Below are 23,161 nucleotides of genomic sequence, written 5' to 3'. Positions count from 1 at the left end.
TTCACTGTTGACAAAAAGCAGAGCTCTGCAGCGTGAGCCATTTCTGCAGTCGGCTGGCTTCTCCTGGAGACCTTCAGCTGGCTGCAACCGCTGGCGGTCTGGCAGGAGAAGCTGTTTTCTCGTTGGCCTTTGAGAACCGCCAGCAGAACTCCAGAGGGCGTCATGGGAGACGGAGGCGGCTGGGTAGGCCTCCTGGGGACCCTTTGCTCCCGCGAACATCGGGCACAGCCAAAGGCCGCCCGTAAACTATCCCAGGCATGTGGGGAAAGGACTGGAGCCGGCCTGCCGACGGGTTGTGGTCCAAGGTGACTCCTCCAAAGATTTTCATGATGGTGGCTCAGCCCCAAAGCTGAGCTCAACGATGCACCATTTGAGAGCCATATTTGGACACTAGAGCTCATGAACATCCAATGCAGCTGAGTGTTGGGAAATTTAGGGTGGTTAAAGGAAAACACAGGACATAGAATTGAGCTGTGGAACTCTCTCCCACAGGAGACAGCTAGGGCCAATAATTTGGAGGGCTTTTTAAAAGGATTAGACAAATTCCTGGATGAGGAGAGGGCTCTCTGGTCAAGAAATCACTAAAGGCTTAAGAACTTGCACCATGCCATTTGCCTCCATGCAGATCTGTCCTGGGCTGGGAGAAGGGTCTCTCCTGCACGCCTCCCCCCCTGTCCTCCTGGCATGTTGAGAGGAGGAGAAGAAGAAGAAGAGTTTGGATTTGATATCCCGCCTTTCATTCCCCTTCAGGAGTCTCAAAGCGGCTAACATTCTCCTTTCCCTTCCTCCCCCACAACAAACACTCTGTGAGGTGAGTGGGGCTGAGAGACTTCAAAGAAGTGTGACTGGCCCAAGGTCACCCAGCAGCTGCAGGTGGAGGAGCGGAGACTCGAACTCGGTTCTCCAGATTACGAGACTACCGCTCTTAACCACTACACCACACTGGCTTCTTGGAGTGACAGCCGCATTCTGGAGGAGAGGCAGCGGAGGGCGTCCCTGCATCTGAGCGAGAGAGGTGCCCCGCCTTCCTCCAGAGATCTTGGCCCCCTTCCTGATCCTTCAGGAAATCAAATAGAATTAGGAGGAGAAATAAGGCAGATAACGCGGAGCAAGTTGTGTCAAATAACCATAATAATGGCAGGCTGGGAATTCCCAGGAGCTGCGTCCGACTCCAAGAATTGCTAGTTTGCTTTCTCCATTTCAAAGATGGCTCCTGCTCCTCTTTATCTTGGCCAAGGAGGGGTGTGATTCTTCGTGCTAAAGGAGAAAGCAGAGGAGGAGGAGGAGGGAGGGAGGAGGCAGGAAAAAGGCCCCCCTGAATGGCACGAAGTGCATTGGGAGCCTGTGTGTTGAGGGCAAGTTGGACCTCCTCAAAATGATGGGGCCCGGAGCTTTCCCCCAAAGTAGATGAATTCAGGTTTGCTTGCTTGGTTTACTAACCAAACAAGCCTTACTTATTCTTGAATGGGATTACTGGGGAGATTGTCTGAATAGGTGGATTCCCTGTATCCTGTTCTAGGTACCCTTTGGGGCAAGTGTTTTCGCCAGTGCCCCAGACGCATGACATCAGACGAGCCTGCTGGATGGCCCGATGGCCCACCTAGTCTGGCATCCTGCTCTTAGTAGCCATCCACAGCCCTCTCCTCCTCCATGACTTTGTCTAATCCTCTTTTAAAGCCATCCACATTGGTGGCCATCACTGCCTCCTGTGGCAGGGAGTTCCAGTTTAACTCAAGCCTAGGACTTGCCGATCAGAAGGTTGGCGGTTCGAATCCCCATGACGGGGTGAGCTCCCGTTGCTCTGTCCCAGCTCCTGCCAACCTAGCATAGAATCATAGAAGCATAGAATCATAGAATCATAGAGTTGGAAGAGACCACAAGGGCCATCGAGTCCAACCCGCTGCCAAGCAGGAAACACCATCAGAGCACTCCTGACATATGGTTGTCAAGCCTCTGCTTAAAGACCTCCAAAGAAGGAGACTCCACCACACTCCTTGGCAGCAAATTCCACTGTCGAACAGCTCTTACTGTCAGGAAGTTCTTCCTAATGTTTAGGTGGAATCTTCTTTCTTGTAGTTTGGATCCATTGCTCCGTGTCCGCTTCTCTGGAGCAGCAGAAAACAACCTTTCTCCCGTTCGAAAGCACGTCAGTGCACGTAGATAAATAGGTACCACTGTGGCAGGAAGGTAAATGGCATTTCCATGTGCTGCTCTGGTTCGCCAGAAGCAGCTTAGTCATTCTGGCCACATGACCCAGAAGCTGTCTGCGGACAAACGCCAGCTCCCTCGGCCAATAAAGCGAGATGAGGGCCGCAACCCCAGAGTCGGTCATGACTGGACCTAACAATCAGGGGTCCCTTTAGCTTTATTGAAGAAATCCTTTCTTTGATTTTTCCTGATTCCTCCAACATTCAGCTTCACTGAGTGTCCATGAGAGAGGAAGAAAAGGTTTCACTCTCCACTTTCGTAGAATCATAGAGGGGACCCCAAAGGCCATCTAGACCAACTCCCTACAATGCAGGAGTCTCAGCTAAAGCATCTCATGCATAATTTTATCACGTTGCCTCTCTTGGAGGGCACCAACTTGGGGAAGGCAGTTGTAATGGTCATTCTGCTTCATCTCTGTGAATAAGGCAGATTTTTTTAAAAAAAGAGGAATCTGCTAATGGGCTACATTCCTAAAATACAAATGTCTTAAATGCAGCAAGGGGGAGTGAGGTCACAAATCCTATTGTAAATATTTCACTGTCCCTAAAAAGTTCAGGGTGAACTCAGCTCCATTCCTTCACGACTGACAGTTCTGTTTTCTCCTTTTGCGTGTGTGCCTGTTTTGCACATTTTAATTTTTTGGGTAGAGCCTACTTTGGTCGCAACCCAGCAATCTGTTTCAACTTGGGAGTCAACTTCCCGGTTGTAGGCGAAGGGCCAAGGTTCAAGTTAGGGGCAAGTCATATATGTGTCAAAATGAGCAATGTCTTTCGGGGTCACGTATACTTTTGACTTCGGTGCTGCTTTATGTAGGCTGTAAAATTAATAGGTGGGAACGAGATTTATTTGTCCCCTTGGCATGTTAGTTGCTTGTTAGGTTAAACTCGCTGATTTCCTTGTACAAAAGTGCTGGTTAAAATAATCGCCCTGGAAACAGTCCCCTGGGAATCATCCGTCTTCTGAAATCACAATTCCTGAATGGCTAAGCATGGAGAGAGAGAGAAAAAAAACTTGAGCAACAACTAAACAAGGAGGGGGGAAATCAACCTTGGAGCCAGTGCTCAATTTAGGAGCCTGCAGGGGGCGACAAGCCTAATAGTGCGATCCCATACCTGTGTCTACTCAGAAGTAAGCCACCCTGGTCTCACTTACTCCCAGGGACACTTACCTGGGACGAAGTTTCATTGAACTCAATGGGTTTTGCTTCTGAGAAAAAATTATTATTAATCGCAAGTGTAGGCTTGCAGTTCTCATTAAACCCATGCAATAATAGAATTGGACTTGAGCTTCCAACTAAACATTGAGAAGAACTTCCTGGTGGTCAGAAATGTTTAAAAGTGAAACGGACTCCCTTGGCAGTTGGGGGACTCTCCTTCGTCGGAGGTTTCTAAGCAGAGGTTGGATGGACATCTCATGGATGCCTTAGTTGAGATTCCTGCATTGCAGAGGGTTGGTTTGGATGACCCTCAGGGTCCCTTCCAACTCCACAGTCCTATTGGAATGTGGAATCCTACTCGCCTGGCTGCTGCAGGAAACTTCCCACATCCCAATAGGCAAAAGCCCACAGTATCGCACAGTAAGGCACAGGACAGCAATCCTCACAGCAGAGGCTTATATTTGATCCATGAGTAATAATAATAATAATAATAATAATAATAATAATAATAATAATAATAATAATAATAATAATTTATTTATTCCCCGCCCATCTGTCTGGGTTTCCCCAGCCACTCTGGGTGGCTTCCAACCAAATATTAAAAAACAATACAGTGTCAGACATTAAAAACTTCCCTAAACAGGGCTGCCTTCAGATGTCTTCTAAAAGTCAGATAGTTGTTTATTTCCTTTACATCTGCTGAGAGGGCATTCCACAGGGCGGGCACCACCACCGAGAAGGCCCTCTGCCTGGATCCCTGTAACCTCACTTCTCACAGTGAGGAAACTGCCAGAAGGCCCTCGGAGCTGGACTTCAGTGTCCGGGTAGAACGATGGGGGTGGAGATGCTCCTTCAGGTATACTGGGCCAAGGCTGTTTAGGGCTTTCAAGGTCAGCAGCAACACTTTGAATTGTGCTTGGAAACATACTGGGAGCCAAAGCAGATCTTTCAGGACTGGTGGTATGTGGTCTTGGTGGCCGCTCCCAGTCACCAGTCTAGCTGCTAATTCTGGATTAATTGCAGGAGTAAGTGAAGAATGAGAGAGGCAGGAAGAGAGAGGGGGAGAAGAGAGAGAGAGAGAGAGAGCGCATCTAAATGCAATCTCCAAGGGACCTGACGCCAAACTCCATCATGGAGCCTAAGGAGAAGTTTCCTGCTCTCCAGACATTACGTCACTGGGGCTCGGATGCTAGCAAGGTTCTACCTCCTCCTTTTGCATCTCACCGCAAGCCCTTTATGTGACAGGCAAGCCCTTTATGTGACAGGACACTCGCCCACTTCCTTCAGAGTCACACTCCATCAATCACAGGGAAGTCGCTTTCTTAGAATTCAAGGAAGGAGCCCATGGTGGAATGGGTGAGGAGAGCCAGGAAGAGAGTCCAGGGGCCTCCCTTCTAAGTGGGATACAAGCAAGGCGCTCTTACTTCTCCTGGCCCAGGCAGAAGGAAGACTAGGACTGCTTTTGAAGCCTTGCATTTTCCCAAGGGGAGAGATTGCTCTCTCAAAAACTACTAGTCATTTTGGCTATCTGAGGTCTCCACAATGCTGTAGAACAAATAATAATAATAATAATAATAATAATAATAATAATAATAATAATAATAATAATAATAATTTATTATTTATACCCCGCCCATCTGGGCGGCTTCCAACAAAATATTAAAATACGGTAATGCATCAATCATTAAAAGCTTCCCTAAACAGGGCTGCCTTCAGATGTCTTCTAAAAGTCTGGCAGTTGTTGTTCTCTTTGACATCTGGCGGGAGGGCGTTCCACAGGGCAGGAACCACTACCGAGAAGGCCCTCTGCCTGGTTCCCTGTAATTTGGCTTCTCACAGTGAAGGAACCACCAGAAGGCCCTCGGAGCTGGACCTCCGTGTCTGGGCTGAACAATGGGGATGGAGATGCTCCTTCAGATATACTGGACCAAGGCCGTTTAGGGCTTTCAAGGTCAGCACCAACACTTTGAATTGTGCTTGGAAACATACTGAGAGCCAATGTAGGTCTTTCAGGACCAGTGTTATGTGATCTTGGTGGCTGCTCCCAGTCACCAGTCTGGCTGCCGCATTCTGGATTAGTTGTAGTTTCCAGGTCACCTTCAAAGGTAGCCCCACATAGAGCGCATTGCAGTACTCCAAGCAAGAGATAACCAGAGCATGCACCACTCTGGCCAAACAGTACATGGGCAGGGAGGGTCTCATCCTGCGTACCAGATGGATCTGTTAAACAGCTGCTCTGGACACAAGAGGAAGGGGCACCAGATTTTACCATCGCACAAGGTGCTGCTGCCGTTTGAGAGCCTAAAGTTCTCCAAGGTCCTCTAATGATTTGGGGAGGTGCCAGCCTATCCTTGGGTTAAGGAAGAGCCCCTGTTCGAAATGGGTGCCCTGGGAGAACGCAGGACAGAGAGCTGGCCACAGCGGGGGGGGGGGGGGCTTTTGCTGCATGAGTCGCATACACGGCATTTTAAGAAACTTGCTCAGAGTCCCCCAAGCATGGCAGCCCCAGTTCACCTTAGGTTTCATTCACGTTGTTCCAAGGCGTCCCCGTTCCAGTCAACGGTTTAGAAAGATTTTCCCAAGGCGCTTTAGAGTCCATCTCTGTTTATAACAGCAGCCCCTCCGTATCCAAACAAGCCTTGATTGCTTTCGCATTGCTTCCCTATCTTGCCTCAAATGCCCTGGTAACAATGTTCCCAGGATATACAACTCACACAAGACACCATTTGGAGGTAATTTCTTCTTGCTGCTGCTAGTATAAACATCTTCCTGGATTCTCCCCTAAAAAAGAACCTTTCTTTTTATTGAAAACAGTCCAGCCAGACACCGCTGTCTGTCAGTGACACACTGCAGCAGGCAGAAGCTGTTGAGCTCTTCTTCTGGCATTTGCCAGGACAGGACTTTGCCTATGTGGGGCCAAAAGTTCCCGAGAGAAGCTGCAGAATTGCTCAGCAGGGGGAGAAGGACCAAGTGCCTTTTGTCATCCAGGCTCTGACATCTTGTTCCATGTTCAGCTCCAATCTCCGAGTGGCGAAAGATTCAGGGTTTCTTTTTCTAAAAAAAATTAAATTTATTTATTTTATTAAAATAATTCAACATTAATATATACATATTACGAATATACAAACAAACATACATTTCATACAGTCCTTAAAAATATTCATACATGTTGTTGTTGTTTAGTCGCTTAGTCGTGTCCGCCTCTTCGTGACCCCCTGGACCAGAGCACGCCAGGCACTCCTGTCTTCCACTGATTCCCTCATGCTGGTAGCTTCAAGAACACTGTCCCACCATCTCGTCCTCTGTTGTCCCCTTCTCCTTGTGCCCTCCATCTTTCCAACATCAGGGTCTTTCCCAGGCAGTCTTCTCTTCTCATGGGGTGGCCAAAGTACTGGAGCCTCAGCTTCAGGATCTGTCCTTCCAGTGAGCACTCAGGGCTGATTTCCTTCAGAATGGAGAGGTTGGATCTGCTTTTTAAGATGCTGTCTAGGTTTGTCGTTGCTTTTCTCCCAAGAAGCAGGTGTCTTTTAATTTCGTGGCTGCTGTCACCATCTGCAGTGATCATGGAGCCCAAGAAAGTAAAATCTCTCACTGCCTCCATTTCTTCCCCTTCTATTTGCCAGGAGGTGATGGGACCAGTGGCCATGAGCTTCGTTTTTTTGATGTTGAGCTTCAGACCATATTTTGCCCTCTCCTCTTTCACCCTCATTAAAAGGTTCTTTAATTCCTCCTCACTTTCTGCCATCAAGGTTGTGTCATCTGCATAACTGCATATTCATACATACCCCCACTCAATCCCACACATACTTCCTTTTCCCCCCACCATCCCTCCCCCCACCCTTGTGTTAGACTTCCAATCTACTCCATTGCAATTTCTTTCCAATTCTGTTACTTTCTTTCACACACTTTTAAACCAACTTTCTGCTTCTTTTTCTGTTACACATTGTTATCCATCTTATTTAGTATTTCAGTATTTATAACGGAACTTCTTTATTCTAATAGGAGTTCTGAAGGATCCCAAAAGAGAAGATAGACAAGGACTGGAAGGTCTTTAAAGGATATTTGCAAAATCATATTGAAAAATCAGAGATTCCAGGGTTTCTAGACGCTTACCCAGGTTCCGTTTCCTTGGAATGAAGGTCAGCAGAGACTGTGATGTCTTTAGGATGCGTGGTTTTATTTACACATATCAACAGCCTCACAGCATCAACACCCCCAAAAGAACTGGCTTCTCCATTAGTTCCTGCTTGGGATCCAGCACGGAGAAAGCAGGTCTCTGTGTCTCCAGCTTCCAGCTCTCACAACATTGTTCTCCTACCTAGCAGCTAGGTGAGAGGAGCAGGTGAAGAAAAGACCTGACATTAGCCTGCAGGACACCTTCTCTCCGTTGTGGCTCTTGCAACCTGAGCTATATTTGTTCTGATTTAGCACTAAAGAGCGGGTTTTCCAGAGGAAACTCGTACCTAGAAACAGTGGCGTAGCGTGGGTTGTCAGCATCCGGGGCAAGGCAAGTAATTTGTGCCCCCTAACCCGTGGATTTGAGCCCCCTAACCCATGGATTTGCGCCCCCTAACCCCCAGATGTTGCGGCCGGTGTGGCCGGGCCCCCTGCACCCCCACGCTACGCCACTGCCTAGAAAGCATGGGAGGAATAGATAACTGCTCAGACCCATACTTTCCAGGCACAGGGAAGTCCTAACTCTGGGTTACAGTTGAAACTCTTTGTATTTGCCCTCTTTAGAGTACATCAGTGGTTCCCACACTTTTACTGGCTACTGTCCTTTCGGTTCCATAAACTCATAGGGTCTTCCAGTCCAATTCCCCACAATGGAGGGATCACAGCAAAAGTATCCCTGGCAGGTGGCCGTCCAACCTCTGTTGGAAATCCTCCAGCGAAGGAAAGCATGCCATTTATTCATTATGAATTTGGGTGGAGATGGCATTACTGTGTTCAGACTTGGTTTTATCCTTTCTATATCTTGCCTTTAGGCATCTCATCCTGTTCTTTTTATTTTGTACTCAACTTCAATGGCTTTGGGCTGTGACGTAGTCTATAAATGTGGGTTGTGGGACAGCAGATTCCATGTGCCCCCCCCCCAAAAAAAACCCCTGCGTTGTTTGATTAACTCAGTACTTGCAACAGGCAGTACTGCGCAAAAAAAAAAAAAAGGTGCCATGTTCTATATTTGTCCTTCCCTCTGATGGTTCAGTAGGTGGCACTGTTCTCCTGGGAAATTAGATTAATTAGCCCCCCTCCCCCTTCTCCAGGTTTTTCCCCAGGGAGATTATGCTGTGCTTTTTATCTGGGTGGAATCATCTGGATTCAAGTGTACCATATGAGTTAATACTCAGTTCTTCTACCCGGGCAATATTGCTTTCAGGTGGGGGGTTTCAACTCAGCGACTATCCAACCCCTTTGAGATCCCATCCTCAAGGCCACAGAAAGCCCAGGAATGTGAGATATGAAATAAAATGGCCCATTCTTTAATAGAAAGCTGAATGTTGGAAGATAAAAGGAAAGACTTCTTCATGCAACACACAATTTGCATGGGTCTCCTAAATGCCACTAGGGGCACCTTGAATACAAGGTCAGTTGCGTCTCCTTTTTTCATTGGGATGAACTCTGGGTGCCCTGGGTGCTTTTTGGGTCAGCTTTAAAGAAGCGCCTCCTGAGCTTGTTACATAAAGACCAGACAATCCCCTTTGGCTGAATGTCACAAATGCAAAACATTTTCTTGTTCCTCTCCCCAACTTGTTATTTCTTCCCATCTTCCTGAGCTGCTGCGAAAGGAGCTCCAGGCAGTACTATCCATGGCAATGGAGAGAGCAATTCTCTGAAGATTCATGTCTGCTCCAGAAATGGTTACCTTTTAAAAATAAGACCCTGCTGGAGGTGGGAATGTGCCATTTTGCACAGTCGTTCTCCATTTGCTGAGGAAGTGCACAGAGAGCATTGGGAAGCCTGCTGGATGAGGCCGTTGGCCCCCTCGGGTCCAGCAACTTGGCCTCACAGTGGCCAACCAGATGCCCATTATGGGAAACCTGGAAGCAGGATACAAGCACCAGAGCCCTCTCCCCTTCTGTGGCTTCCAGCAACAGGTCTTCAGAAACATTGAAACTGTGGAGGCAGAACAGAGCCCTCCTGGCTAGAAGCCCTTGATAGCTCTCTGCTCCATGAATTCGTCCAATTTTCTTTTAAAGCCATCTAGCAGAGACATCCCCTTCATGGATCACTGCCTTGACGTGGCAAAGGGGCTTGAATAACTCAAAGAAGCTATGAGCTATGCCGTGCAGGGCCACCCAAGATGGACAGGTCATAGTGGAGAGTTTTGACCAAACGTGATCTACCTGGAGCAGGAACCGGCAAGCCACTCCGTATCCCTGCCAAGAAAACTCCATGAACAAAGCAATGATAAACCTAGACAGCATCTTAAAAAGCAGAGAGATCACCTTGCCGACAAAGGTCCGTCTAGTTAAAGCCATGGTTTTCCCAGTAGTGATGTATGGAAGTGAGAGCTGGACCATAAAGAAGGCTGATCGCCGAAGAATGGATGCTTTTGAATTCTGGTGCTGGAGGAGACTCTGGAGAGTCCCATGGACTGCAAGAAGCTCCAACCTCTCCATTCTTAAGGAAATCAGCCCGGAGTTCTCAAACGAATTAAGTTTGAGAACCAGAGTACCACTGTACTTTAGAAATGCTTCTATAAAGGAGAGGTAAGCCAGATAAGTTTTATTTTATTTGGCAACCCTTTCAAAGTGTATTTTCTAACACGCATGCTGTTGGGCAGAGGTTGAGGGGGCATTTTCACCTATATGCAAGAGTCCCTTTCTCTTTCTCTTTCTCCTCCTCCATATATGCAATGTTATCAGGTGGATGTGTAAAGTGGTTTGCATATTGAATTTGTTCTCCAGGAATTTGACAGATCCTCTTTTAAAGCTGTCCGAGTTGAATGCCAGAACTTCCTCCTACATACAGATTAACTCTCTGATGATTCGGGGTTTATCCACATTGACCTTTCTTTTGCTCTTTCCAGGGATGCGCCACGATTTAAGGCTCCATGTTCTAGGGCATTAGTAGTAGTAGCAGTAGTATTACTCTGGAACTTTCTCTGCAAAAAGCTGCTCTTTAATGCTCAATTGGAACAAATGGACGTCCATGGAAAACCCAAATGGATGTTTGCTTTGATTGAGTGGTAAAGAGTGGGGTTTCGTAGGAAAAGCTCTGGGGCAAAAGAAAAATGCTTGGGCACAGAGTTTTTAAGTGCAGACCTGAGTCTGGAAAGTGCAGAGGGAAAGGTGATTATGGCTAAGCCCTTTCTCTTGTCTGTCCTGATTCTTCCAACATTCAGCTACGTTGGAGGTCCTCGCTGAGTTCTAGTGTTGAGAGAGAGAGAGAAATGTTCTCTGTCCACTTTATCCATGCCAGACATCATTTTATAAATTTCTATCATGTCACCTCTGACTCATTTTTTCTCTAAACTAGGAAAGCCTGCGATTTTTACTCAGGACAAAACGTTTCGGCTGGGTTACAAGAACGTCCCCGGCATTCCGTTAAAATCCTGTGAGGACCGCTTCTTCTCCTGGCTTTGCTCATCAGAGCCAGCCTGGAGCAAACAGCTAGAGAGGCTCAGGTGTGTCAACAGGTACACCTAAGAACAGGCTATGAACATGATGAAGAGGCCAACGAGGTCACATGAAAAAATAGCTTCTAAGCCAGCCACCCAGTTTTGGCTCGCTAGCCTGTCATTATCAAATCTGTCTCCTTTTGGCCTTCCCATTCTAAAAATGACAACAAGGCCCTAAAACTGACTGGATCGCTCTTTTATTATCTGTTGATTTCTTGACTGCAAATGACATGTCACACTTCATCCCGCAAGCTCTGGCATGTCTCTCGTTCTCAAATGCCTAGCTGGGGCACAGCTCTGTGGCTGCGGAGAGAGGTTCTCCTGGTTTAACTTCCATGTGGCAGCCCTTCAGATTTTTGAAGATAGCTCTCCTATCTCCTCTTTTCCTTGCTTAACATACCCAGCTCCTTCAACTGTTCATCATCAGGCTCAGTTTCCAGACCCAGGATCATTTCTTTAACACTGAGTGCGCAGGAAGTGTCAGCAAAAACCAAAGGAGGAAAGCGATTTCCAGGGAAACCGGCTGCATAGCCCAATAATATTTACCATGGATGTAACACTCCAGAATATTTAAAATGCTTCATGTAACTACTTCCAGCAACAACAGCCCTGTAAGGTAGGCCAGTGTTGTCTCCATGTTGCACATGGGCAGCTGGGTCTTGGACTCTCAGTTTGCAGCTTTCGCTAGCTCTCAGATCAGCATCTCAACACACAACTAAGGAGCTCCCTTGCACTTGGCCGGCATCTCTAGCTCTCTGTGTGCTCTTGAGGAGCTTTGCTATTCCAGATCCAAGCTCAGAGGGTTCATAGCTAACCTTGACCTCCAAATCATTTCAGCAGGAGATGCTCTTGTGTGCTTAGTTGTTCTTCATTATTTCATGTGTAAATGGCCTTGGGACAGCAGCATAGAAGGCCAATAACAAATAATTTGGTTATTATTATCATTTAATAATTTATTATTTATACCCTTCCCTTCCCTTTTCTTTTTTTTCTTTTCTTTTTTATTAACATATAAAACACATACATATACATTTACATAATACACGTACACAACACCCTACCTAATTTTCATAACATAAAACATACCTACATTACTCTATATAATACCTACCTATACTAGACATATAAACATACATACACACCTACCCCATACCCCATTATTAAGACCCTTCCCATCTGGCTGGGGAAATAATAATAATAATAATAATAATAATAATAATAATAATAATACTATGCATACCTGTCATTGCCATCTCACAACAATAAAGCAAACTCAATCCTGAACCCATCAAAAGTATATATAGAAAAATGAAACTGCTCTGCAAAACAGGCAGAAAAACAGAAGCATCTTTTGCAGGCAGATTAAACTCTTTGAGACATCAGAGGACCAGATTCAGCAACACGCAACCTCAGGGTGCTGAAGTGCCTGGGCCCAATTTATCCTCAGACCCACAACCTCCATTCCATTGTACCTGCAAGGACTTGGGAGAATGGGAGGCGCAAAGTCCAGTAAGGTTGCCGTCATGCCAAGGCTGCTTTGGAGACATATCAGTGCTCAGTGGCCAGGGAGGTGGGTGAGGAAAGGAAGGAGTTAACCCCCAGGCTGGGGTGGGATCCAGAGGCAGCAAAGCCATAATTAGAGAAGCTTGGAGTCAGCAGATAAAAGGGTTGGCCCTGCTCAAAAAAGGCAGCTTGCGGCTTATGCTGGAGGGGAGGCCGTCCTTGGGGACCAGTTAAATCAGGACATGAATTGGAAGCAAAGGGAAGCTTTGAACCCCTGAAGTAAGGGTTGGAATAAGAAGGGAGCTGAGAGAAAGCGGGGTGGGCCTCAGAGGATGCTCTGGGATTGTGTCCAGGACGCAGATGGGCAGAGACGAAGCACAATGGATTGACAGCGCCAAGAGAGGGAGAGAGACCACTCTGCACACTTCATAGTGTCATGAAATCATAGAAATGTAGAGCTGGAAGGGACCCCAAGGGTCATCTAGTCCAACCCCCTGCAATGCAGGAATCCCAACCTCTGCTTAAAAACCTCCAAGGAAGGAAAGTCCACCACCTTTTGAGGGAGTCTGCTCAACTATCCAATGGCTCTTGCAGTCAGAAAGTTCTTCCTAATGTTTAGTCTGTTGTTGTTGTTGTTGTTGTTAGTCAGATTCCCTTTCTTGTTATTGGAATCCAGCAGTCCAGGTTCTGCGCTCTGGAGCAACAGACCCAGCTTGCTCCATCTTCGATGAGGCAGCCCTTCAGATAGTGGAAGATGACTGCCATGTCACCTGTTAGAATTCCTGCTCCCTGATTGCAGTCATGGGATTGTTGTCTTTCACATGACGGTATATGTTTTGACTCCACAGAGTGGGAAGTGACGGAGACAGGATGTTTGTGTTCCTGTGTTCCGTGAAGTGGGACTATTGTCCTTTGCTCTTTTTCTCTTTGCTGTCTGATGCTAGAGAGAGGGGAGCCATGTTGCAGTGCTCCATGTGTGTTTATATGTAAATAAAGTAGATTAGCCAAAGTGCTGAGTTGCTGAGGTCTGTTACACATGATGCACAAACTCTGTGGATCCCTAAGCGTGCCGGTGTCGGTTGGCATTGGTCGCTGCGATGTTCGGGCAGAAGAAAGCTTATGAAGTTCCCGAACAATCAACCAGGAGGGAGATAACATACCAGTCAGGCATGTGTCTCTGCCAGGGTCCTACTCGAGTGTAGGCTGATCTCCAGGCAGTCACCTTTCAGTCTTCTCTTTTCCAGGATAAACATAAGGAGTCCCTCAACCTTTCCTCACCCGGCTTGGTTTCTAAACCCTTGTTCACCTTGGTCACCCTCCTCTGCACACCTTCCAGCTTGTCAATATCCTTCTTAAATTGTGGTGCCCAGAGCTGGACGCAAGACTCCAGGTGGGGTCTGACCAAGGCAGAGCAGAACAATGCCAATACTACCATTTCCATTTGGGATCAGCACTGTCAATGCCCCAAGTCCCTTCACCTACCACAGGGGACAGACTGAGCATAAGGTAAGAATAACAATAACCTGCTGGATCAAGACAATGGCCTGCGTGGTCCAGCGTCCTGCTCTCACAGTGGCCAGCAAGATGTCTTCAGAAGAAACTTGCAAGCAGGATCGGAGCCCAAGGGCAACTTTCCCTTCCCGTGGTTTCCAGCAACTAGGATTCAGAAGCATAGCTTCCTCCAAATGTGGTGGCACAACATAGCCGTCCTGGCTAGCAGCCATTGATAGTCTTCTTCTCCCATGAATTTGTCCACTTTTAAAGCCATCCAAGTTGGTGGCCATCTCTGCCTCCTCTTGGAAGTACAGTGATTTGCTTTTATCCATCCCGAATCTTCCAAAATTCAGCTTCATTGGAGTTCTAGCATTATGACTAAGGGAGGAAAACCTTTCACTGTTCACTTTTCTCCCCGTTTAGATGTTAAGCTCCTACGTCTAAGAGTCCTCTCTCCTTTCATTCTCTGTTAATTGCCATGTACACTGATGGCACTATATAAATAACGATAAGCAGTATTTATTCCATGCACACAGGAAGTCATAAAGCAAATTAGCAGCATGGCTGTTGCGCTAAATCTGTTTTTATCAGCTAATTTTTTCCCAAGCAAGCAACATCCGACAGCAGGGATGCGTTTAATTTATTTTCCTGCTGGCAGAGAAAAATGGCCTGAAGTCTGCAGGAAAAAAATGGATGGAGGCTCTTGTTTGGGTCATAAATTAGTTTCCATTAGTGTAACCAAATACACCTTCAGTAAACTTGAGATGCTCATGATTTCAAACGCCAGGAGGGGAGGGAGCCCCGAAAATAAATTTATGGTGTGTTTGTTCTGATAAATCCACAAGGGCAAATTTTGAGAAAGGGGGGGGACTGAGTGGGGTGTATTTACAACCCTTGAGAAAGAGCCAGCTGCTTTGGTAAAATGTGACTTTCCAGCTTTTTTTCACTTTTGCTCATTGCATCTTCAGCTTACGGCAATCTTCGCCAACCAAGGAAACTTCTGTAGCCTCCGTACGACAACTCCCATCAGCCTTTATACCCTGGCAGGAAGGGGGAAGCCTTTTTGCGGTTCACCTTGGGTGCCAAAATGTCTTGGGCCGGCCCTGCTGATGGGGAGATAGATGTAGTCCAAAACTCATGGAGGGTGTCAGGTTGGTGAAGACTAACTTAGGCCGCCTAAGAAATGTCTGACTTGGTCAAAGGCAGCTTCCCATGGACCTCTGTCCCTGTTGGAAAAGAATGTCCCCAGCTGCGCACATGCACACCGGGCAGGTGATGTGGTTTGGCTTACTTGAGAGTCCCATGGACTGCAAGAAGATAAAACCTTTCCATTCTGAAGGAAATCAGCCCTGAGTGCTCACTGGAAGGACAGATCCTAAAGCTGAGACTCCAATACTTTGGCCACCTCATGAGAAGAGAAGACTCCCTGGAAAAGACTCCCTGGAGAAAACCCTGGGAAAGATGGAGGGCGCAAGGAGAAGGGGACGACAGAGGACGAGATGGTGGGACAGTGTTCTCAAAGCTACCAGCATGACTTTGACCAAACTGCGGGAGGCAGTGGAAGACAGGAGTGCTTGGCATGCTCTGGTCCAGGGGGTCACAAAGAGGCGGACACGACTAAACGACTAAACAACAACAACAACAACAGAGCAGTGGTTCTCAAACTTTTTCCTCTCACTTTCAGAAAAAAATTCACTTGCGCCACACTGAATTTTCAGTCGAAAAGAAATGCATTTTAGGAAATCGATCAAATAAATAAATAAATCGATCCCACTTTCTTGAGCCTGCACCCCGTCTCTCCCATCACCAACCCCAGCTGGAACCAAATTTATTTATGTATTAAGACCCCAAAAAATGTCTTGGCAACTCTGATCCTTCCCTGTTTCATCTTCAAAGAGCAGAAGTGCTTGGGAGCTTCCCAGCGCATGAGCATGGAATCCAGAAGACGCAGCCGTCCTCCATAGGCACGGACTGAGTCACCAGGAATTCTGCTCCTTGCGTAATCTCGCCTCCCCCTTTCAGATGTCAGTTTGACATGCAAGAAAATGAAAAATAATTTGTCAACAAGTCCTTTCAACCCGGCTTGTTTCGATGAGCCGATTTCTCCTTAATTAGCATGTTAATAGCTAGGTGAGGTACCTGTGCAGGTGTGAACTACGGGAGATTTATGGACTCTCAGCTGTCTCCTGTTGCTTCAGCTGCCTGATTCATCCTCCTCGCAGGGACGTGAGCAGCAAGCCAAGGAAGAGGTGGCGGTGGGGACATCGAGATGGGAGAACCCTGGGTGGCGGGAGGAGCCGGGGTATTTGTGGGGGAGATGGCTCCCTAGTGGTTAGAGCAGGGGTCAGCAACCTTTTTCAGCCATGGGCCGGTCCACCATCCCTCAGACCTTGTGGGGGGGCCAGCTATATTTTGAAGACAAAAATGAACAAATTCCAATGCCCCACAAATAACCCAGAGGTGCATTTTAAATAAAACGGCACATTCTACTCATGCAAAAACACCAGGCAGGCCCCACAAATAACCCAGAGATGCATTCTAAATAAAAACACACATTCTACTCATGTAAAAACACACTGATTCCTGGACTGTCCACAGGCCGGATTGTGAAGGTGATTGGGCCGGATCCGGCCCCTGGGCCTTAGGTTGCTTACCCCTGGGTTAGAGTGTTGGAGACCTGGAATCTGGGAGACCAAGGTTCAAATTGTTACTTGGCCAGGAGACTCGTTGGGTAACCTTGGAGGCCAGTCACCAGCTCTCAGCCTAACCTACCTTGCAAGGTTGTTGGCAAGATAAATTGGAGAGGGGGAGAACTAAGTTAACCCCCTTGAACTCCTCAGAATAAGGTGGGGTGTAAATGTCAGTTTGCACCAGAAAGTGTCTTCACTTTCCCAGTCACCCAGCAGAATTTCTGCTCAATCAAAAAGCCTGAAATTATCTCTTTCTTTTTGGGGAGGAAAAAAATTGCTCCTTTGGTGTGTCTGGCTAGAATCTTCCCACCAAAAAACACACAAACAAATAAACAAGCAAACCCAAAAAAGTTGCCTAGGCAAGTATGTGTTTGGCAATGAGGAAAGATGTACTTGTTGTTTTGTAATATAGCTCAGAGCAAAACATTTCCCCCCACTGCTAGGGAGAAACAGAATGGGAACAACCCTGGGGTGCTAGGAAGACTAATTTGCTTGTTGGTGGAGTTGTGTGTGTGTCGCTTTTCAAATTATTGTCATTGTATAGTGCAGGGTGAGGTTCTGGGGTAAGCCTAGCCCAAATCCAGCCCTTTCTCTTTTCATTCCCCTGCCATTTAAAGATCCCTGGGAGCTGTAGCTTGCGCCACACAGTGCAATGATTCCCAGCACCCTCTGACCCTCCTACATTTCCCTGGTGAAAATAGGGACATTCTACTGCACATCGGGAAGCTTCTCCCGTGTTTGATATTACCGAACACATCGAGGTCATAGCCACATCTAGATCAGTCACCTGGAGCCAATTACAACCTCTCTGCCTAATTTTCCTTACAGGGTTGTTGTGAAGGGAAATGGTGTGAGGGAAGAGATTGTGTGCAACTCCTTCAGCGGATAAATGGAATGAAATAAGCTTGAGTCCCTGTCAGGGAAAATGTGGGGAAGAAGAAGAAGGAGGAGGAGGAGGAGGAGGAGGAGGAGGAGGAGGAGGAGGAAGAAGAAGAAGAAGAAGAAGAAGAAGAAGAAGAAGAAGAAGAAGAAGAAGAAGAAGAAGAAGAAGAAGAAGAAGAAGAAGAAGAATGGAAATTGTGGGGACAATCAGAAACATACCAGAGACTATATCCTATTGAACTCATTGGGACTTAGTTCTGAGTAAACATGCTTAGGATTGCAGTGTAAGGCTGCCCAGTCTTTAGAAAGTTACCTGGGAGTAAGCGCAATTGAATACACAGGGACTTACCTCTGAGTAGACATGTAAAGGCTTGTAGTCAAAGACTTCATTTACAATAAAGGAATTAACACCCCCACGTGTTTCTTAATGATAATAATAATAATAATAAATTATTTATACCCCACCCTTCCCAGTTCAAAAACCGGACTCAGGGCGGCTAACAACAAATTTAAAACACTTTAAAACTCTTAATTATAAAAGCAGCATAAAATACGGGATAAAAACATGAATAACAATAAAATTCAAAAATCAAAAATCAATTAGATAATCCCCGGGACTAGCTGGCTGAATTGGTCCTACTTGGGCCAGCGAGGAGGCCAGGGGAGAATTAGCTGTGGGGTCTCAGAGCGGGTGATCTTCATAAAAGGGGAGGGGGAGAGAAGAGAAGGGAAATAAAAGATCAGGCTGAATTCAAATTAAAGACCAGATGGAATAGCTCTGTCTTACAGGCCCTGCGGAAGGAGGTTAAATCCTGAAGGGTCCTAGTCTCATGGGACAGAGCATTCCACCAGGTCGGAGCCATCACTGACAAAGCCCTAAGAAATGGGCGGCTGCTGAAGTATTGCAATTAAAGAATTTAGAGTGGATTGATGACCTGTTCCTTTAGAATTATAGGAAGGGCTTCATATGCCTTCATTTGGTTCAGGTATTTTGTTTTCAGGATAAACAGGACTCTGTTTTTGTACAGAGAGAGAGAGAGAGAGAGAGAGAGAGAGAGAGAGAGAGAGAGAGAGAGAGATTTTTAATTGTTCTCCAAGACATGGAGTGGAGAAAGGGGGAAACTGGGACCTTCCAGGATCAAATCAGAAACTGGGACGGTTTCTGTAATTCTGGGACTGTCCCTGGAAAATCAGGACACCTGGAGGGTATGCATCCAGACTGACCACCCCAAACCCACAACATCATGACACGAGCAAAAAGGCAAAAGAATTCGGGAAGCGCTGAGCTGGTGGTCCTTGTGTGGCTGCCCTGCTTAGCATCATTCTCCTGAGACAGAAGCCTCCCTCACAGTCCTTTGACAGCCAGACAAATGCCGGGGCTCTGGGTGACCTTTCTGTCTTTTGCAGTTGGTGGCAGGCCGAGTCTCAGCCGGTAAAGCCAAGGGCTTTGCGTGCTGCCAACTCCAGATCCCAGATTTCAACTTCCTTTGATCAGCAAATGGCAGCAAGCGAGGAAGCGGAGCCACAGGAGGGAAATGTCAAGGGGCGTTGGAGTCAGTGCGCTAAACTCTTGGTGCAAGGAATCTAATGGGATGCTCATGTCATGCGAAGCCGGGCGTAATCCCTTCTGAAGGCAGATCTTCAAGGAGACCATGAGAAGCTGGAAAGGAGCACAGAGAGTCTTGAAGCAGCTGATCCTGTTGTCTTTCTTGCTGTAAACATTGTGAAAGGCAGACAGTAGATTAACACTAGTAATGATCATAATCTTCATCATCAGGTAGTGCTAACACAATTGGCTGGAGATGTTTCACCTGGAGAAGAGAAGACTGTGAGGTGTTATCATAGCCATCTTCAAATATCAAAGGGAAGATGGAGCAAGTTTGTTTTCTGCTGCTCTGGAGGGAAGGACCTGAACCAATGAATTCAAGTCGCAAGAAAGGTAATTTGGAATAAACATCAGGAAGAACTTTCTGACAGTGGAACCAACTCCATCTTGAAGCTGTAGACTTTCCATCCCTGGAGGTTTCTAAGCAGAGGTTGGATGGCCATCTGCCATTGATGCTTCACTTGAGATTCCTGCATTCCAGGGCATTGGACTAGATGACCGTTGGGGTTCCCTTCCAAGTCTACAATTCTATGATACCATGTTGGCATGGCATCCCAACAGTGGCATAGGAAGGGGTGTGCAGTGGGTGTGGTCTGCCCCGGGTGTCATCACTGAGGGGGGTGAGAAAATGGCAAAAAATAATGTGTTTTTAATATGTGTTTCAGCCTGAACCACACGTCTCTCCTGAAGGGGAGGCGGCAAGCTCCACACTGCTTTTTCGAGCAGCGGGGGACTTGCGTCTGCCCACCACCTGAGCCAGCCTACAGCTGAGGGGGAGGCAGCGAAGTGGCTCCACGCAGCGTGCCCTGCCTTGGCTCGCCGGCCCCCATGAGCAGCTCACTCGGCCCCTGGCTGCAGGTCACACGCACCGCTCTGGGCCCCTGAACGGCTAGCTACGCCGCTGCATCCCAATAGCACCTCAAAGGCACCAAGTCGGTGACCCCTGCTCTGGGGCATCAACTGCCTTTGCCAGTTCCCATCTCCAAAGTCATGCTGATATCTGGAAATTCCAGCAAGGATGCTTTGCATTATCTTGTTGAGAAATCAAGAAGCGTGGAGGCCAGAAAAGAACACATCAAAGTCTTCCTCAGGTGCCTTGAGACATCCAAGCGTGCAGCTGGCGCAAGGAGCTGCCTGTGACCTGAGCAGAGGTGTCATTTCGGCTGGGTGCTTTTGCAACAAGCATGCTTCCTCGCCCCCTCCTTGGGGAGATGTGGGCCACTTCTTTGTTTGGTGATTGCAAACTCCACGCCCTTCCTCGACCGCAAATCACCCAGGGCCAAAATAACGAGAGAAAAACACTTTAATTCCCAAAGGCGGAGTTGATAGTGGTTTCTCCTTATTGCTGGGTTGCTCAAATCCAGAGACTGTTACACGCCATCCCAGTGTGCTCAGCAGTCCAAGACTCCTGGGAGTTCCAGGTGCTTTGACAAGGATCTGTGCTTCCTTATGGACAGTGAAGCACAGCAGAGACAGTGGTATCATTATGATATATGGTTTATTTACACATATATACAACCTGAGCCTCTGGGACGCGGGTGGCGCTGTGGGTTAAACCACAGAGCCTAGGACTTGCCGATCAGAAGGTCGGCAGTTCGAATCCCCACGACGGGGTGGGCTCCCGTTGCTCGGTCCCTGCTCCTGCCAACCTAGCAGTTCGAAAGCACTTCAAAGTGCAAGTAGATAAATAGGTACCGCTCCAGCGGGAAGGTAAAAGGCGTTTCTGTGCACTGCTCTGGTTCACCAGAAGCAGCTTAGTCATGCTGGTCATATGACTTGGAAGCTGTCTGCAACCTGTCTGCTCGGTCCCAGCTCCTGCCAACCTAGCAGTTCGAAAGCACGTCAACGTGCAAGTAGATAAATAGGTACCACTCCAGCAGGAGGGTAAACAGCATTTCCATGCACTGCTCTGGTTCGCCAGAAGCTGCTTAGTCATGCTGGCCACATGACCCGGAAGCTGTACACTGGCTCCCTCGGCCAATAAAGCGAGATGAGCGCCGCAACCCCAGAGTCGGTCACGACTGGACCTAATGGTCAGGGGTCCCCTTTACCTTTACTTTTTACAACCTGAGCCTACAAAGGAGGGACTTAAAGCACAGCACTCCAAGTGGGTCTTTACTTGTTTCATTTAGCAGACTGGCCTTTTTTTCCCCCCCAAGGCCACATCACCATCACCACGGAAATCCTAAACTCAACCGCTTACGGGGTCCTCGCCACGGGATCACATTTACCCGGTGCTATACCAGCTGCACTGGCTCCCGGTGGAGTACAGGATCAGATTCAACTATCTCTCAGTGGGGCTCCGTCCCTTTACTGGGTTTTCCCCCTCTTCCCTTTGTTCTCCTGAATGGTCCTTCTTCCAGGTGATCTCCTGAATGGGAAAACTGGTTTGGCCTGTATTTTAGCACTTTGCTAAATTTGGTGTCTGGCACCTTAATGCTCCAAGCACTGATCAAACTCCAGCACCCATTAAATCCAGGCATCCCCAGACTCTGGCACCCAAAACACATAATGTTTATGCCCTGGGCACCAGGGGATTGCCTCTGCCTATGGCTTGTATCTCTACAGAGTCCCAACTTTCGCTGTCAAAGCCAACAGGAAAGCTCTTATCACTCAGTTGGGTTTTCTGTGGACTGACATTTGCTCTGATTGAGCACCAGAGAGCAGTTTTCATGGGGAAAGCTCTAGGGCCAAAAGGGGGAGGCACTTGGACATGAAGCTCTAAAGTGTGGACTGTGCCTGGAAAGAGCGGAGGAAACTATAGGCCTGGGGGTCAATATCATTTGGGGTGTGCTCTTCTCCAAACACAATTTTCAACTCAAAATGTTTCAAGGCATGCTTCAAGGTAAAATATGTTTTGAAATACAGTGGTACCTCAGGTTACATACGCTTCAGGTTACATACGCTTCAGGTTACAGGCTCCGCTAACCCAGAAATAGTGCTTCTGGTTAAGAACTTTGCTTCAGAATGAGAACAGAAATCGTGCTCCGGTAGCACAGCAGCAGCAGGAGGCCCCATTAGCTAAAATGGTGCTTCAGGTTAAGAACAGTTTCAGGTTAAGAACGGGCCTCCGGAACGAATTAAGTACTTAACCTGAGGTACTACTATACGTGTTTTGAGATAAAATGCCTCTATACTGTACTTACTCAAATGTAATGTGCACTTTTTTTGGCCAAATTACATCATGAAAATTAGGGGGCGCAATAGATTTGATGGCACCAGCAAATACTTTTTTGGTTTTGAAAATTGACATGCCCATTAGATTTGATGGAGCATTAGATTCACGTAAATACAGTGTGTTTTGTGGTTTTAAAATTTATTATTTAAATATGGATTCAAAATACAATTTTTTTAAAAAAATGTAATGTGAAAATGGGACAGATTGATGAATGACCTTGTGCAAAACTGACACAGGACAGAAATGGATGGATATGTCAGTCCTTAGCTCCCTCATAATGATAGTAGGAACTAAAACAAAAAACAAAAATCTTATGCCTAGATGTGTGGGGGAATCTGTTATGGGCAACACCAGCAGCAAACTGAAACCAAAGGTGGAAACCTTGATTGTTTGTTGCTCCACACTGCCCTTCATCCAGTCATGATCCCAGGGAACGCTACAGGATAAAATGAAACTGCAATTAAATATGCATATATTTTAACATAATTATGAAAACATCAACTATAACTTATTCACAGTGTAAATCACGGCCCCCACCTTGGATTGCTTCAAAAGAGGATTCCTTTCTGTTAATAGAGGAAAGCAAAAACACCACACCAAAGCGAAGGCAAAATCTTGCATTTTCACAATGAAAATCAAAACCAACACATTCTTCAGTTCACCCCTAACAAATCATCTCTGGGCATTGAAAGAGGTCAATCCGAGATGGCTCTTCTGCTCTTTCAACCACGAGATGGAAGAAAAACTCCGGAGTCAAGAATTGCCCCAATTTCTGGGCTATATTATTAGCTTAAAAATAAGTGCTTGAATTGAACAGTGG

This window comes from Podarcis melisellensis (assembly GCF_964234715.1).
Source record: "Podarcis melisellensis genome assembly, chromosome: 9".
NCBI classification, from domain to species: domain Eukaryota; kingdom Metazoa; phylum Chordata; class Lepidosauria; order Squamata; family Lacertidae; genus Podarcis; species Podarcis melisellensis.
The sequence above is the reverse complement of the archived record's forward strand: the minus strand, read 5'-3'. Positions refer to the sequence as shown.